Source organism: Nyctereutes procyonoides, unplaced genomic scaffold, assembly GCF_905146905.1.
Source record: "Nyctereutes procyonoides isolate TBG_1078 unplaced genomic scaffold, NYPRO_anot_genome, whole genome shotgun sequence".
In the NCBI taxonomy this organism is placed as follows: domain Eukaryota; kingdom Metazoa; phylum Chordata; class Mammalia; order Carnivora; family Canidae; genus Nyctereutes; species Nyctereutes procyonoides.
In genome coordinates, this window is record NW_026575030.1 from 10,471,147 (window position 1) to 10,484,252 (window position 13,106).

Genomic DNA, 13,106 nt, shown 5'->3' on the forward strand with positions numbered 1-13,106 from the left:
TGGGACCTTGAGGATCTGAATAACTTACTTTTGGGTCTCCAAACTGTGTTGTCCCCAGCTCTCATTTAGACCAGTGATAAAGTGGCTGTATAATTTATTCTCCAAATGTGGACACTTTTGGGAATGAAATGAAGTATTAATTACATAGGACAACCCAAGACTGTCCCAGGTGAACAGGACAACCTAGGTGAAGCTCAGAACTGTCTTGAGCAAACTAGGATGAATGGATGCCCTAGCCAGTAACCGATAACATCCATACCAGCCATGAAAGCATCAGGCCATCTCCCTACTTCCAGAATGTGCGATCAGCCAATACAGAAAAAAAGAAAATCTTTCCTATAGGCTCCCCTAGGGATTTTGCTTTTTTTGACTAAATGATGACCCATTCGAGGGATAGAGTGGTAAACAACACTGTCATGATCTTGCGATGCTTGTAGTCTAACGTGTGCATGTGTGGTGTGTGTGTGATATGTGATGGACAAGTGATGACTGTGCAATGTGTTAAGTGCTTTGACAAACACAGGTGCAAATGGAAACAAAGTGGGGGCAGTTCTCTGGGGACAGAGTGGGGTGGGGCAGTACAAGGAAGCCTCCTTGCTCCAAGACTATCAAGGACTTCTATGTTAGATTTTGTGTCAAGGGGGATATAGAAGCAGTATAAAACACAGTTCCCTTCCCAAGGGACTTACAGTTGCTTGCAGAATAAGATGCATATAGAAACAATACTGGTTGATTTGTTCCATTTCGTGGTATGTTCTTAAGTGCATGAGGATTTAGGGAGCAAGGGTTGGGGGTAAGAGAGTTCAGGAAGGTCTCAGGAGGGACCAAGCCAAGATTTGGACATGCTTGAGCTCCAGCCCTGGCTGTCATGCTGGACTCAGTGTAGCACAGCGAGGTGCCTGGCCTCTCCAAAAGCAGCACACCCACGAGTGCCTGCTGTGTGGGTCCTAGCTTGCCCCTCTGCACACCTGATTGCTAATCGTCCAAGCAACCCTGCAAAGCAGATGCTATTATCTTCCTTTTCAAGTGGAAGCTCAGGGAGGCTTAGTGCCTGACTACCTCCAGTGTGTTCATTGTCAGGACACTAAGTCTCCCTGAGCTTCCATTCGAAAAGGAAGATACATATAGAAAGTGCCCAGCTCAGCTCAGTGTGTGGCTCAGAGTGGGAGGAAAGTGACATTTTCTTTCTGCCTCCTCCTCTGAGGACATGGAAGTGTCCTGGTTTTTAGCCAGCTCAGTATCTGGAATATGGTGCATGGAAGTTGGAGAGAATGAGGGGGACTGTTTGCCCGGGAGAGGATATTTTGCATGACAGGGTACCACGCAACCAGCCCGTTACTAGCAGGGCCTGACTCTGTCCTTCCATTGTCTTTAAACTCTGTCCTTCTCTCTTGTCTGTAGGAGATTATAATGATCATTATTATTGGTGAGACACCTGTTCAGCATAATGAGCGTGCAGTTCGCTGCAATCAGCCATGAGCAGTTCCTTGTAATTGGCTCATAAGAATGACAAGGTGTAGAGAGTGCAGTTAAGGCCCTTTCAATTCACATGTGCCATTAGCAGGAGCTCATTAATGACATGAACGAAGAGAAAGTGTAAATAAAGACTCCTGCTCTCTGTAATTACAACTGTACATTGAGCCTCTTCCTTCCAGAGTTCAGCTGCAAATGTGTCCCTGCGCTGGGGGCCTCCTGGCCTCCCTGCTCCCTGCACTCTTATTTATGTGGTTTCTGGAGGTGTCTTGTCTTCCCCAGTCTGTGGACAGGCTGGGGACGCAACTTACAGAGAGCTCTGATGGGCATTACCCCTTACCCGACCGTGGGCTCCATACAGGGGCCCTCACTGGCATTGAGCACAGGGGACCCCCAGGCAGGGGGTCGCAGCTGTGCCTCTATTCCTGGTGCCTCTTGAGTGTGTCCCCAGCAAGTGAGCAGGCTACAGGGGGTTGTCTCAGATCACTTCCCCTGTTGCAAAGTTAAAGGTAAGTGGTAAGCCCAGATTTAAAAAAATAACATGCTTAGCAGATAGTCAATAAATGTTGTTGGGCAATCCGTCCATATCAGGCTCTGTTTTGAGACATTCTTCTTTGATTTTAGCTCTTTCCTAACCCAGTGGTATCACTGAGGCCAGCTCTATACACACAAAGTCAGTAACCTCGCTGTCCTGTGTGATTTCAGGTGCTAAGAGCTATCTCTCTTATCAAGAAAGCCTCCCCCAACCATACAACATTGTAAAACAACACTAACCAAAACACCAAACAAAACCCCATCGTGGTAGCCTGGAGTTGCTCCATTTTGCATCCTACCTGCGGGGTTCAAATTCAGGACAGTCCTCTGCATGTGTATTTCAGCTCGCTTACCTGGTCAGCAACCCTCAGGGCGGGGGACCCTAGGTGGTGCGGGTTGGGGGTTTGCAGAGGGAAGGTCTGACTTCCAAGGCCCTGTCAGAGGCTGAAGGAGAAGAAGAGGTGGCCCCAGTGACTCCCCTAGCCTGCTAGAATCTTCCTCAGAAGGGGCAGTGCTGGGCCTCTGGGCGCTGTGGCAGGTGGGTGGGTGGAGGTCCCTGCGGCTCCTGCACACCAGTCACTGGAGTCACCCTCCACTTTCTCCTTCTTGCACCCAGCATGTATTCCATGGAACCCTGAGGCCACAGACATAGGAATCACCTGACACCCAGAAGGGAATTTATTTATAGACTTGGTACTCTCTGCGGGCACTTTGCCAGGGGCCAGCAGATCCGCCCTCAGTTCCCAAAGCTTTTCTTCATGGCCTCCTTGAGGAAGCTTCTTTTGTTTGCTTCTTCTTTTTCTAGTTATCCCTTGCCCATAAAACTTTAATGTCATAGGTATACTTTATATCTGTTGATGTACTATATGTATTTTTTGCTTTATCCAGAGAAGAGGAAGATACTTTCCACCTGTCTTCAAGCATCCCCATTGAAATGTGGACATACAGGTGGAAAAATGATCAAGGTGAGGATGGAGCATCACCGAGAGGGTTAGAAAGCCCATAGCTGTTGCTTATGCAGTACTCATTCTGCCCTGGAAACTACCCCCAGTACTTACACGGATTATTTAATCCTCATGGCAATGCTGTAAAGTATAGAGTAGATGGGGAAACTGAGGCAAAGGGGCCGGAAATAATTTGTCCATAAGCGTGTCCGGGTTTGCAGTTTATAACAAAAAAACTCCAGATTTCTTACTCTGTTGACTTCACATATGCAGTTGACCTTTGAACAATGTGGAGGTTGGGGGTGCCTCCCATGCAGTCAAAGATCTGACCCCCCTAAAAATGCCAGCCTACTGTTGGCCAGAAACCTTACTGATAACATAAACAACTTATTAACACATGTTTGGTATGTTCTATGTACTCTTTTTTTTATTTTATTTATGATAGAGAGAGAGAGAGAGAGAGAGGCAGAGGGAGAAGCAGGCTCCATGCACCGGGAGCCCGACGTGGGATTCAATCCTGGGTCTCCAGGATCGCGCCCTGGGCCAAAGGCAGGCGCCAAACTGCTGCGCCACCCAGGGATCCCTGTTCTATGTACTCTTTACTGTATTCTTATAGAAGTGAGCCAGAGCAAAGAAAATGTTATTAAGAAAATCCTATTAAGAAAATCCTTGGGTGGCTCAGTCAGTCAGGGGTCAGACTCTTGATTTCAGCTCAGGTCGTGATCTCAGGGTCATGAGATTGAGCCCCAAGTTGGGCTCCACGCTCAGTGGGGAGTCTGCTTGGGATTCTCCTTCGCCCTCTCCCTCTGCCCCTTGCCCCAATGTGCATGCACTCTCTCTCCATAAATAAATAAATAAATAAATAAATAAATAAATAAATAAATAAATAAATATCTTTAGAAAAATAGAAAATCATAAGAAAAAAGAAACTTGTAAGCAAGGAAAATACATTTACAGTACAGTTCTGTATTTATTGAAAAAATTTATACATAAGTGGACCTGTGCAGTTCAAAACCTGCCTTGTTCAAGCATCAACGGTAATATGTCCTATGTTATTACATAAATTTGACTGTTTTGCCAGCTAATAACATCCTTGCAAAGTAAGAAAATTTTGTACAGTAAGTAAGTTCAGTAAATATGACAGCCATTTCCTCTTGTGTCGGTCCTTCCTTGCGAAGAGGGATAATAGCGTCCCTCACAGGGTTGGAGCTAATGTGAGTGCTTAGCACATAGGCTGGCCCATAATCATGGCTCAGTAAATGTTAGTTGACATTAATAATAAATTCATATTAGATGACTGGCATGATTAGCATATCAAACACTAGCCGGAGCCTCACACCTTCCTTCTTTAGCTGAAATCACATTTTTGTAGGCAAAATTGTGCTTCTGAGATGTTCAATAGTTTTATTCTCTTAAGTAGGTAAATATTTGTCTCATAATTTGATTTACTCTATAAAGATGAGCACAGTAAGTTTTTTCTGTCCCTAGATGGAGGCATCAATTTTGTACACCTAAATTCATAGGGTTTCAACATTAGCGAAGAAAATCCGAATTGATGGGAGCTCCTGTGTGTTGCTGCCTGCAAATGACTCAGAAGGACTGATAAACTGTAGTGTGTTTATGTTGCCCATAACTATTGTTTTCCTCTAAATTAAATTTTAAGTCCTTCAAAGTTTAAAACAGTTTGATCTGATGGATTCATTAGGGAACAGGTTCAAGTTTTTAAGGAAAAAATACTGTCTTTTTACCCCCACATCTCTCCCTTGCTCATCTCCTCTCCAAGTGGCATCTGATATCCTGGCGTGAAAGGATGAAGGGCATGTGAGATGGCTCCTTGCCGAATGTCTCATGACCAGTGCGCAGGGCCCTCCCACCTCGGGATTCCTGGCCCTCATTTTACACCTGTTCCCCTCTGCTCCCACCTTCAACTGGAGCCTCCTCTTACCCTAGTTCCCTGGACTGGAAGGGGTGGCTTTCCTTTCCTCCTCTGATTGGATGTCCTTGCCTTGCAGAAAACTGTTCGCGTCTGAGGCCGTAGGGGCCTGGCCCCTGATGTGTCAAGTAGATTCTACAGAAACAGAGAATCCTCTCTCTTTTTTTTTGGCAATGCCTGATTTTAAGCTTATCTGGTTAAACCGGTCATGGTCTGGCCACCTATCGCCCTGGAGCAATGAGTCTGGGAGGTGGGAGGTTACAAATGGAAAATGAGGAGTTGGAGGACGACTGGGTGGCTCAGTGGTTGAGCATCTGCCTTGGGCTCACGGTGTGATCCCGGGGTCCTGGGATCAAGTCCTGTATCAGGCTCCCCGGGGGGAGCCTGCTTCTTCCTCTGCCTCTATCTCTGTGTCTCTCATGAATAAATAAATAAAATCTTAAAAAAAAAAAAGCAAATGAATTGGGATTAAAACACCTTGATTTAATTTTGGCAAAATATTATCCCCATGTCTGTGTTTTGGAGATGAGGGAAAACCTGGGGTCTAAATGGCCACATTAGCTTGGGTAAGTGCCATGTGTAAGTAACGTGCACAGTGCAAGGAGCTGCCAGATGGTTGAGAACTGCCACGGCGGTGGAGTGCTTGGGAATTAATGGTGACTAATGAGGGGAATGCTCACTGACGCTACTTCTACCACCAGGAGCTGCAGTGAGCAAACTCGGTAATAATCGGAAAGGAAGGAACAAGAGGGTATGTCAAAGTTTGTGTTAGCTGAAGTTCCCATGTGGATCTGAGACTGCGGCACTGATTACCTCTGTTATGGGAGAACCATCTGCTTCCTCACGCCAGCGTCACTTCACAGCAGGACAGGGCTTCGGCCTTCAGTTCTCAAAAGCACGAGTAGCTGAAACTAATGTGAAGGACAGTGTTGGTCGTAGTATATGACTTTTCGTTCTCTTGTTATTGAACTTGACCCGTATGTACTCTGACTTCCCTAACTTACCTTTGTCCATCCAACTGGTGCCTTCTTCCTTCTTTCTCCTCCCTTCCTCCCTCCTTCCCTTTCTCTCTTCCTTCCATCCCTTGCTCTTTCCCTTTCTCTTTCCCACCGTTTTTCTGTCATTCAGTTACAAGCCCTCCTCTCCCCACCAACTGCTTCAGCCCCACTGATTACCTTTCCTTCAGGGATCCTATTACATTGTATAGTGCTGACTTCCTTCCTCCCATCCTCCCTCCCTCCCTGTGTCAGGACTGCACAATGTAGCATTTAACTTAAGGATGCTATGCACTGTCTTATGTAATTTAAAAATTTTTTCTTGTATTTCAATGTCATCGTCTCAATGGGACAATACCTGCCTCCGTGGCAAAGAATCTAGAGTTTTTCTTCTCTGTGTCTGTGCTCCTGCAGTAGTGAATGTGAACTCGGTATTTCAAAACTAACAGCTACGAGAACAACAATAATAGTGACTTTTAAAGTATTGTGATCTAAACAGTGTGGAGGGAAGAGCTTGGATTTTTGGCTTGTGTTTTCCTGCTATGCCCTTTCTCAGGGCTTCCTGGCATCATGAAGTGAGTGAAACGAGGTGCGTTCGACATTAAGCTTGTTGTCACCATCATCACCTGACGGTCAACACTGCTACCACTCAGTTATGGAATCCTTACTGTGTGCCACATATGTCATCTTATTTAATTCTCAAAATAGGCTCAGTGACATAGGCATCCTACTTCTATTTTGTAAATAACGAAACAGGCCTTAAGAGTTTCCTAACTTTCCTTATTGTAATTGCTTCATCAAGTAATTAATAGAGCCCCTACTGTGTGTCAGAGAGTATTCTGAAGTTCCGTAAATGTTGAGAATGTAATTCTCAAACAATGTCCATGAGGTAAGATATTATCCTTATTTTACAGATGTGAAAAATAAGGGTCTCAACAAGCTTAGCAACTCAGATGACTAGGTAGTTACTAAGGTCACATTTTGTGCCACATTCCTGTGCTAGATGCTGAGGGACGGTGGTGGAAAAGTCAGACACAGTTGTTGGCTACCTGGAATTCAGAGTCTAGTAGGGGAACCTGCAGTCTAGTGGTGTGTGCCAAGTGTCTTGTTTCATCCCTGCAGACACATTGCAAAATGGCGGAGTTCAGTGAATGAATTCAGGTCCAGGATGACCGACTTTGTACCCAGTGCTTCCCTGAGACACTGGCCGGAATCACCCTTTCCTGGGCCCCAAGCTTTAGAGAGTCTTGCATACCACAGATACACAAAATATGTTAATTGGGAACACATGGCATCCTGTGTGTCTTGGAGCTCAGTTCTGGCATAGGGTGACTCGTATCCTTAAACATCCCTCTTGGGATTAACACCAGCAGGCCCCAGGGAAGCACCTCCTCACAAGTCTTGCCTTAATCCTCAAGATAGCAGATGACTGTGTTGGAAGGTGGCTCAGGTTGTAAGCTGTGCTGGTGTAGACTTTGTAGGTGCTCATTGCTTGGGAGACAAGGAAGATTTGAATTGCAGAAGCACTTTGGTAAAGGAAAAGATAAGCTAATTAGGTTGTCAAAATGTCCCTTGAAGACAGACTAATTAAATTGTCAAACTCTCTCTCAGAACTCGTGAATACAGTAGAGTCTTGCAAAACAAAGTGTCATTTTTCTACTGGTGCCAACACCGGTTTTCTTTTTTCTTTTTTATCCTCTTCCATTTAGGCTGGTATTCATAGACATGGCACACGATGGCGGGAGAACGTTTTGTGATAACGTATGCAGGGAGGTCTAGGTGTGACACCATAGAATATACCTATCCTTTACAAAGGTGTTTAGATAAACAGTGAACATCAGAGTTGTAAATGATTTTAATTTCAGATGGATAATTTAAAAAATTTAACTTTCAAAAAGTTAAAGAAGAGTTTTATTTAACCACACTTGCTTTGATAGTTGATAGTCATTACTCATAATTTTATACTGCCTTAACTTTAATAGGTAATTTTGCCTATTTTTGAAGAAAAATAACTTTTTAGAAAAATTGGGGGCAAACAAGACCTGAGGCCAAAATCTTTGCATACAGATCAGCCAAGCATGTGCTAGAAAGGGCACAGGAAAAATAAGCCCAATCCTTACATGGCTGGATCCTTCCCTTCATTCAGTTTTTTGTTTGCGTATCTCTTCCTCATGGGCTTGTCCAGACCACTGTGTCTAAAATGGCCACCTGCCCTTTCTGATCTTTAAACCCCTTTACCTGCCCAACAATATACAGTATTTGATAATATATCATGCCTGAATATATGTATCGATGTATTTATAGAGAATACAGTAATATACAATATATATACATATATATGTGCACACCCACCCACACATGCTTACTTTTATCTTCCCCTCTAGATTGATTTTAAAAAATTATTTATATTTAACTTGCCAACATATAGTACATCATTAGTTTCAGATGTAGTTTTCAATAATTCATCAGTTGCATAGACTGCTTTTTTTTAAAGGATTTATTCATTCATTTTAGAGAGAGAGAAAGAGAGAGAGCAAGGGGTGGTGGTGGGGGGACAGGGAGTCCCAAGCAGACTTTGCACTGAGTGAGGAGCCCAATGCAGGGCTCGATCCCACAACCCTGAGATCATGACCTGAACCAAAACCAGGAGTCAGATGCTCAACTGACTACACCACCCAGGCACCCCTTCCCCTCTAGACTGATTTAATCAGCTTTGTTTAGCACTGCCTCCTGCCTCTGGGTTAGGGAGTCGCACTTAGTAGACACTCAATAAATATTAAAGAAATAGCAGCAAGGGATGATTCGCCCTTTGGGAGCATTTACTGAATGTTGGGCAAAGCCTGCCTGGCTCAAGGTGGTTTCCAGCCAGGCCATCCATAGTTCTCACATGAATGTCTCCATCAGAAGGCCTCTGGTCTGGCTCAGGGGAACATCTGGTCCTTGGACTCATCCTCGTATGGGATGTAGAATCTGGTTTACAGTAACAGTCTGTAACTTCTTAAAGGGGAGCTGGCAACCTTGTATTCCAAGAGCTGGTGCTCTCCCTGGCTGCTCCCCTGAAGCTCCGGGATGGGAGCAGTGCTGTGAGGGTGCCTGTGTACACATGTGTGGGCCCGAGTCCCTCTGTGCCCCGAAGACTAAGCAGACTCCTTGCTCTGGAATGTGTGTGTGGAGTCCAGGCTGCTCTGGGATTCTCCCGTCTATCTTTCCAGTGCACCCCTCTGCTTCTTCTGTTCCTGGTCCTATCTGTGACAATCCTGTGTAGCTGGTTTATTGTGTGCTTTCCACGTGCCAGCCATGGTTCTAAGCATGCCACATGTATTGGCACATTTAATCCTCGTATTTGCTGCTGAGGCAGCCCCTGATACTGTCACCTTTCCATCTAGGAGAAGCCTGGGACGGTCATGCAGTCACGCCCTTGGGACAGACAGGCAGGCAAAACAGCAGAGCCCAGGGGCTCCTGTTGTTCAGCATCTCCTACCTCTTCTTACCCCTGCTTTATGCTCTGCCTCGCTTCATAGGCACCAGGGATCTGTCTTTACACCAAGTGGGCTGCAGTGGGATGAGGAGGGGCAGCAGAGATCATCGAATTGCTCCTTGGATCTGTAGGAGAGAGCAGGGCCACGGTGTTCCCTTAACCTCTGCGTCGGAAACCTTTGCAGTCACAGATAAGAATCACAGAAGAGACATCATTTTATCACTCGAATTAGAATCAACCTTAGCTGAATGTGTGTGTGCACATGTGCATGTGCACGCACGGTGGTGCTTTCCACCCGCAGACACAGTGGAGGAGCTGCTTTGGGCTGAGGGAGCCCGACTCTGCCGAGGCTGTGGAGTGGCTCTGAGGCACCAGCACCACTGAGGGCCTGTGGTCTGGTTTGCGTATGAATCCTGCCCGACCTTGTACTTGCCATGGGAACGTGGACAAGGGCTTCAAACACTCTAAGCTTAGTTTTCTTATCTGGAAAACGGTGATGACTGTACCCTGGGGATCCTTTGAAGGCAAGCTGGTTTCTGATGTGGAGCTCAGAGCACAGACCTGGGTGCAGGGAAAGTGTCCACTGTGGCCTTCTGCTGTATCTGCTTGTCCAGCCTCTGTTCCCCTTATGCACCAGCCGAATCCCCTCCTGGAATGACCCCTCTTCCCCCCACTCCCACTGCAGGTGACCAGTGGCCTCGGCCTGGCCCATCAGAGTGGCGGAATCTGGTTCAGGGCTGGCCATGTGACCCAGGCCAGGGCAAACAGGACTCACTTCTGGGCCTTGTGCTGGAAAACCTGGATGGGGAACACTGGTCTGGAGCTGCTGGTGGCTGTTGTAGGTGCCCATGCATAGAGCTCAGTGGAGAATAAAGCTGACATGCAGCCGGAAAGAGAAGGGACCAGCCAGGGATCCTGCTGTGGGGACACAGGCCGACGGACCCTTGTTTACTAGCTCAGCCATTTGCAGGGGTCAGTGTCTTGATCCAGTTAGTGCCCAGTATACACTGTTGAAAGGGTGTTAACGTGCTTTCAGTTATTATTGGCAACAATAATAGAGTATTTACCATTTCTTGAGCATGTACACCGCCAGGCCCTCTCCAAAGAGCTTCATACCCTGGCCTATTTAATCCTCTAAATCTCCCTGGAGCCAGGTGCTCCACTATCTTCACTTAGCAGATGAAAACATGGAAGACCTAGAGGTAGGTGCCCTACCCAGATCTCAGGTGGTGGAGCCAGTAAAGGAACTGTCTGGATCCTGAGGCTACACTCATGACCACTGGGCATGTTAGCTGTGTGACAGAGGGTGGTATGCAGAAGCTGTACAGGATAATGTTTTTATTTATCAATGTGAAGGAATCCCTGTCATCTCCCTGGAGAAGTCCCTTTCAGAAAACTAGTAAGAGGCTCAGAGTCATGTGTTAGAGAGGGAGAGAGAGAGAGATAGAGAGAGAGAGATAGAGGGAGAGAGGAGGTGAGGAGAGGGAGAGACTGGTGAAAGAAAGAGATGGGGGGAGAGAGGTGAGACGGAGGTGGGGAGGGAGAGATGACAGAAGTAGGGAGAGAGGTGAGAGAGAAGTGGGGAAGGAGAGAGAAAGGTGAGAGAGAGGAGAGGAGGGAGAGAGAGATGGGAGAGAGGTGGGAGAGAAAGAGAGAGAGGTGGGGAGGGGGGAGAGAGAGGAGAGAGAAGTGGTGAGAGAGAGTGGGGAGACAGAGACACATGGAGGGAGAGAGAGATGAGAGAGGTGGGGGATGATGAGAGGGAGGTGGGGGGAGAGAGAGACGGGGCGGGGGGAGAACTTGTTTTAAGGAACTGGCCTGTAGGATTGTGGCGGCTGGTCTGCAACCCTCAGGGAGGCCCCAAGCTGGAGATCCAGCGGGGGCTTCGGGGTTGCAGTCTCCAGCCTGAATCCGTTCTTCTTCGGGAAACCTCAGCCTTTGCTCTCAAAGCCTTCAGCTGGTTGGAGGAGCTCCAGCCACGTTACACAGAGTCACCTGCTCTGCTGGGAGCCCACTGATTTAAATGTTAATCACGTCTTACAAATACCGACATGGGGTACATGGGGTCTACGCTGGCATTTGGCCCAGTTGACAATCCTACAAACCATCGCAGTCCAGTCTTGAGTTGCTCTGGTCAACTGTTTTCCCTCTGGGATGTGTTCCCAACTGCAAGAGAAGTGGTTTCCTGGGGAAATTTCCAGGGCCTTCCAGGTCAAACGCTCTTGCCTCGCCCAGCAGACCTCACAGCCCCCTCACAGCCATGGAAGTACCTGGCTGCCTCTCTCTTGGGCTGATCGGCCCACGCCCACGCTGCTCTGGGCATAGGCTCACTAGCCAAGGGGGCAGCGGGCCTGAGGCGGCCTGGCCTGGGAGTCCCACGGCGGGCGCTGATGGGCAGAGCTGCCTGGGCAGCCAGCATTGGCTGGGTAGGCGCCGACTCGGGGTTGAACCGGCTGTGGCCGGGGGTGGAATCCTTTGGCCTGCGGCCCAGCTGACACCTGTGGGGGCCACCATGCAGGGCAGACAGACTGACTGCCACATCCACCACACCTTGAGACCTCCCTGCTGGGATGGCCTGCATCTCCACGTTGGCGCTGTTTACTTGTTTGGTCTGTGGAGACCGTCCGGGAGGAAATGGCATCACACCCACGTCAAGGGTGCTCATGCTGAACAACGGAAAGGACTGGAGAGAAAGATACCGTGGGGACAAACAGATCAAGAATGAGAGCGCAGTTCTCCGCCCCCCACCTAATGACCCTAAAAGGTACTCGATGATCCCCAAACTCCAAAAGTAAAGCCGTTAGTCACAGGGTTGCCAGGGTGAAAAAGAAAGAAAGAGAAAGCTGCGGGTATCATTTTGGAACCAATTCCACGCAAGTGCCCGCTCTGCGCGCCTGAGTGCCCGGGCCTAGCTGGCTGGTTTGATTATTGTTCGCCTTGCACCCTATTAGGTCAGGCACGAGCAGCGCGCGGGCGCCCGTGGAGGGCCCGTGCCCGGGCCAGGGCGGGTTGGCTTGCGTCTCTCCGTGGTGGGAGCTGGGCTTGCTGCTGGCGGGTGGCGCCTGCCTGTCACAGCCATCGTGCTGTCGGCCTCGCGGGCAGCGCAGCGCAACCGCCACGGTGCACAAAGGGCCTCGGCACCACTTCTAGGACATCTTTAGGTCTGGAGTGAGAAAGAGAAGGAAAATGTTAGCACAGGAAGGATGGGTTCAAGAGCACATCCCCTGCAGGGGGGCGGCGGTGCCTGCTGCTGTTTCCTTGCTGCCTCCCCTATGAGACCAGACGTTTGCAGAGGGCAAGACCCTTGTTTTGCCTTGGTAATATCAGTCACAACAACAAGAGCAATAATGACAATTTATTGCTCACCCATTGGCAGCCACGTGCTATACTGGTTCTTTCCATACATGAATTCTAATCTGCAATGTAGATCACTACTCTTTGAAGACAGGGAAACATTGTCCGAAGGTAGACAGTGGTATGAGGCAGAAGAGGTACTCAGACTCATGCACTTTTTATTCCCAGGGCCTCCCGCATTCCTGACTCCGATGTTAAACTAAGTGCTGAATAGATACGATGGCACCAATGAGCCACCTCTATGGCTAACCAGTGAGTTATCGGCCTTCTCTTTCATGCTGGCAGGTGGGGTTGGCCGTGGGCAAGATGTGAAACCTCATCCTCTCTTTTCTCTGTGTCTTATCCCTCCTTTGAGCTGTCATTCCAGACTTAGAAGCAGCGCAGCAGAATGGAAA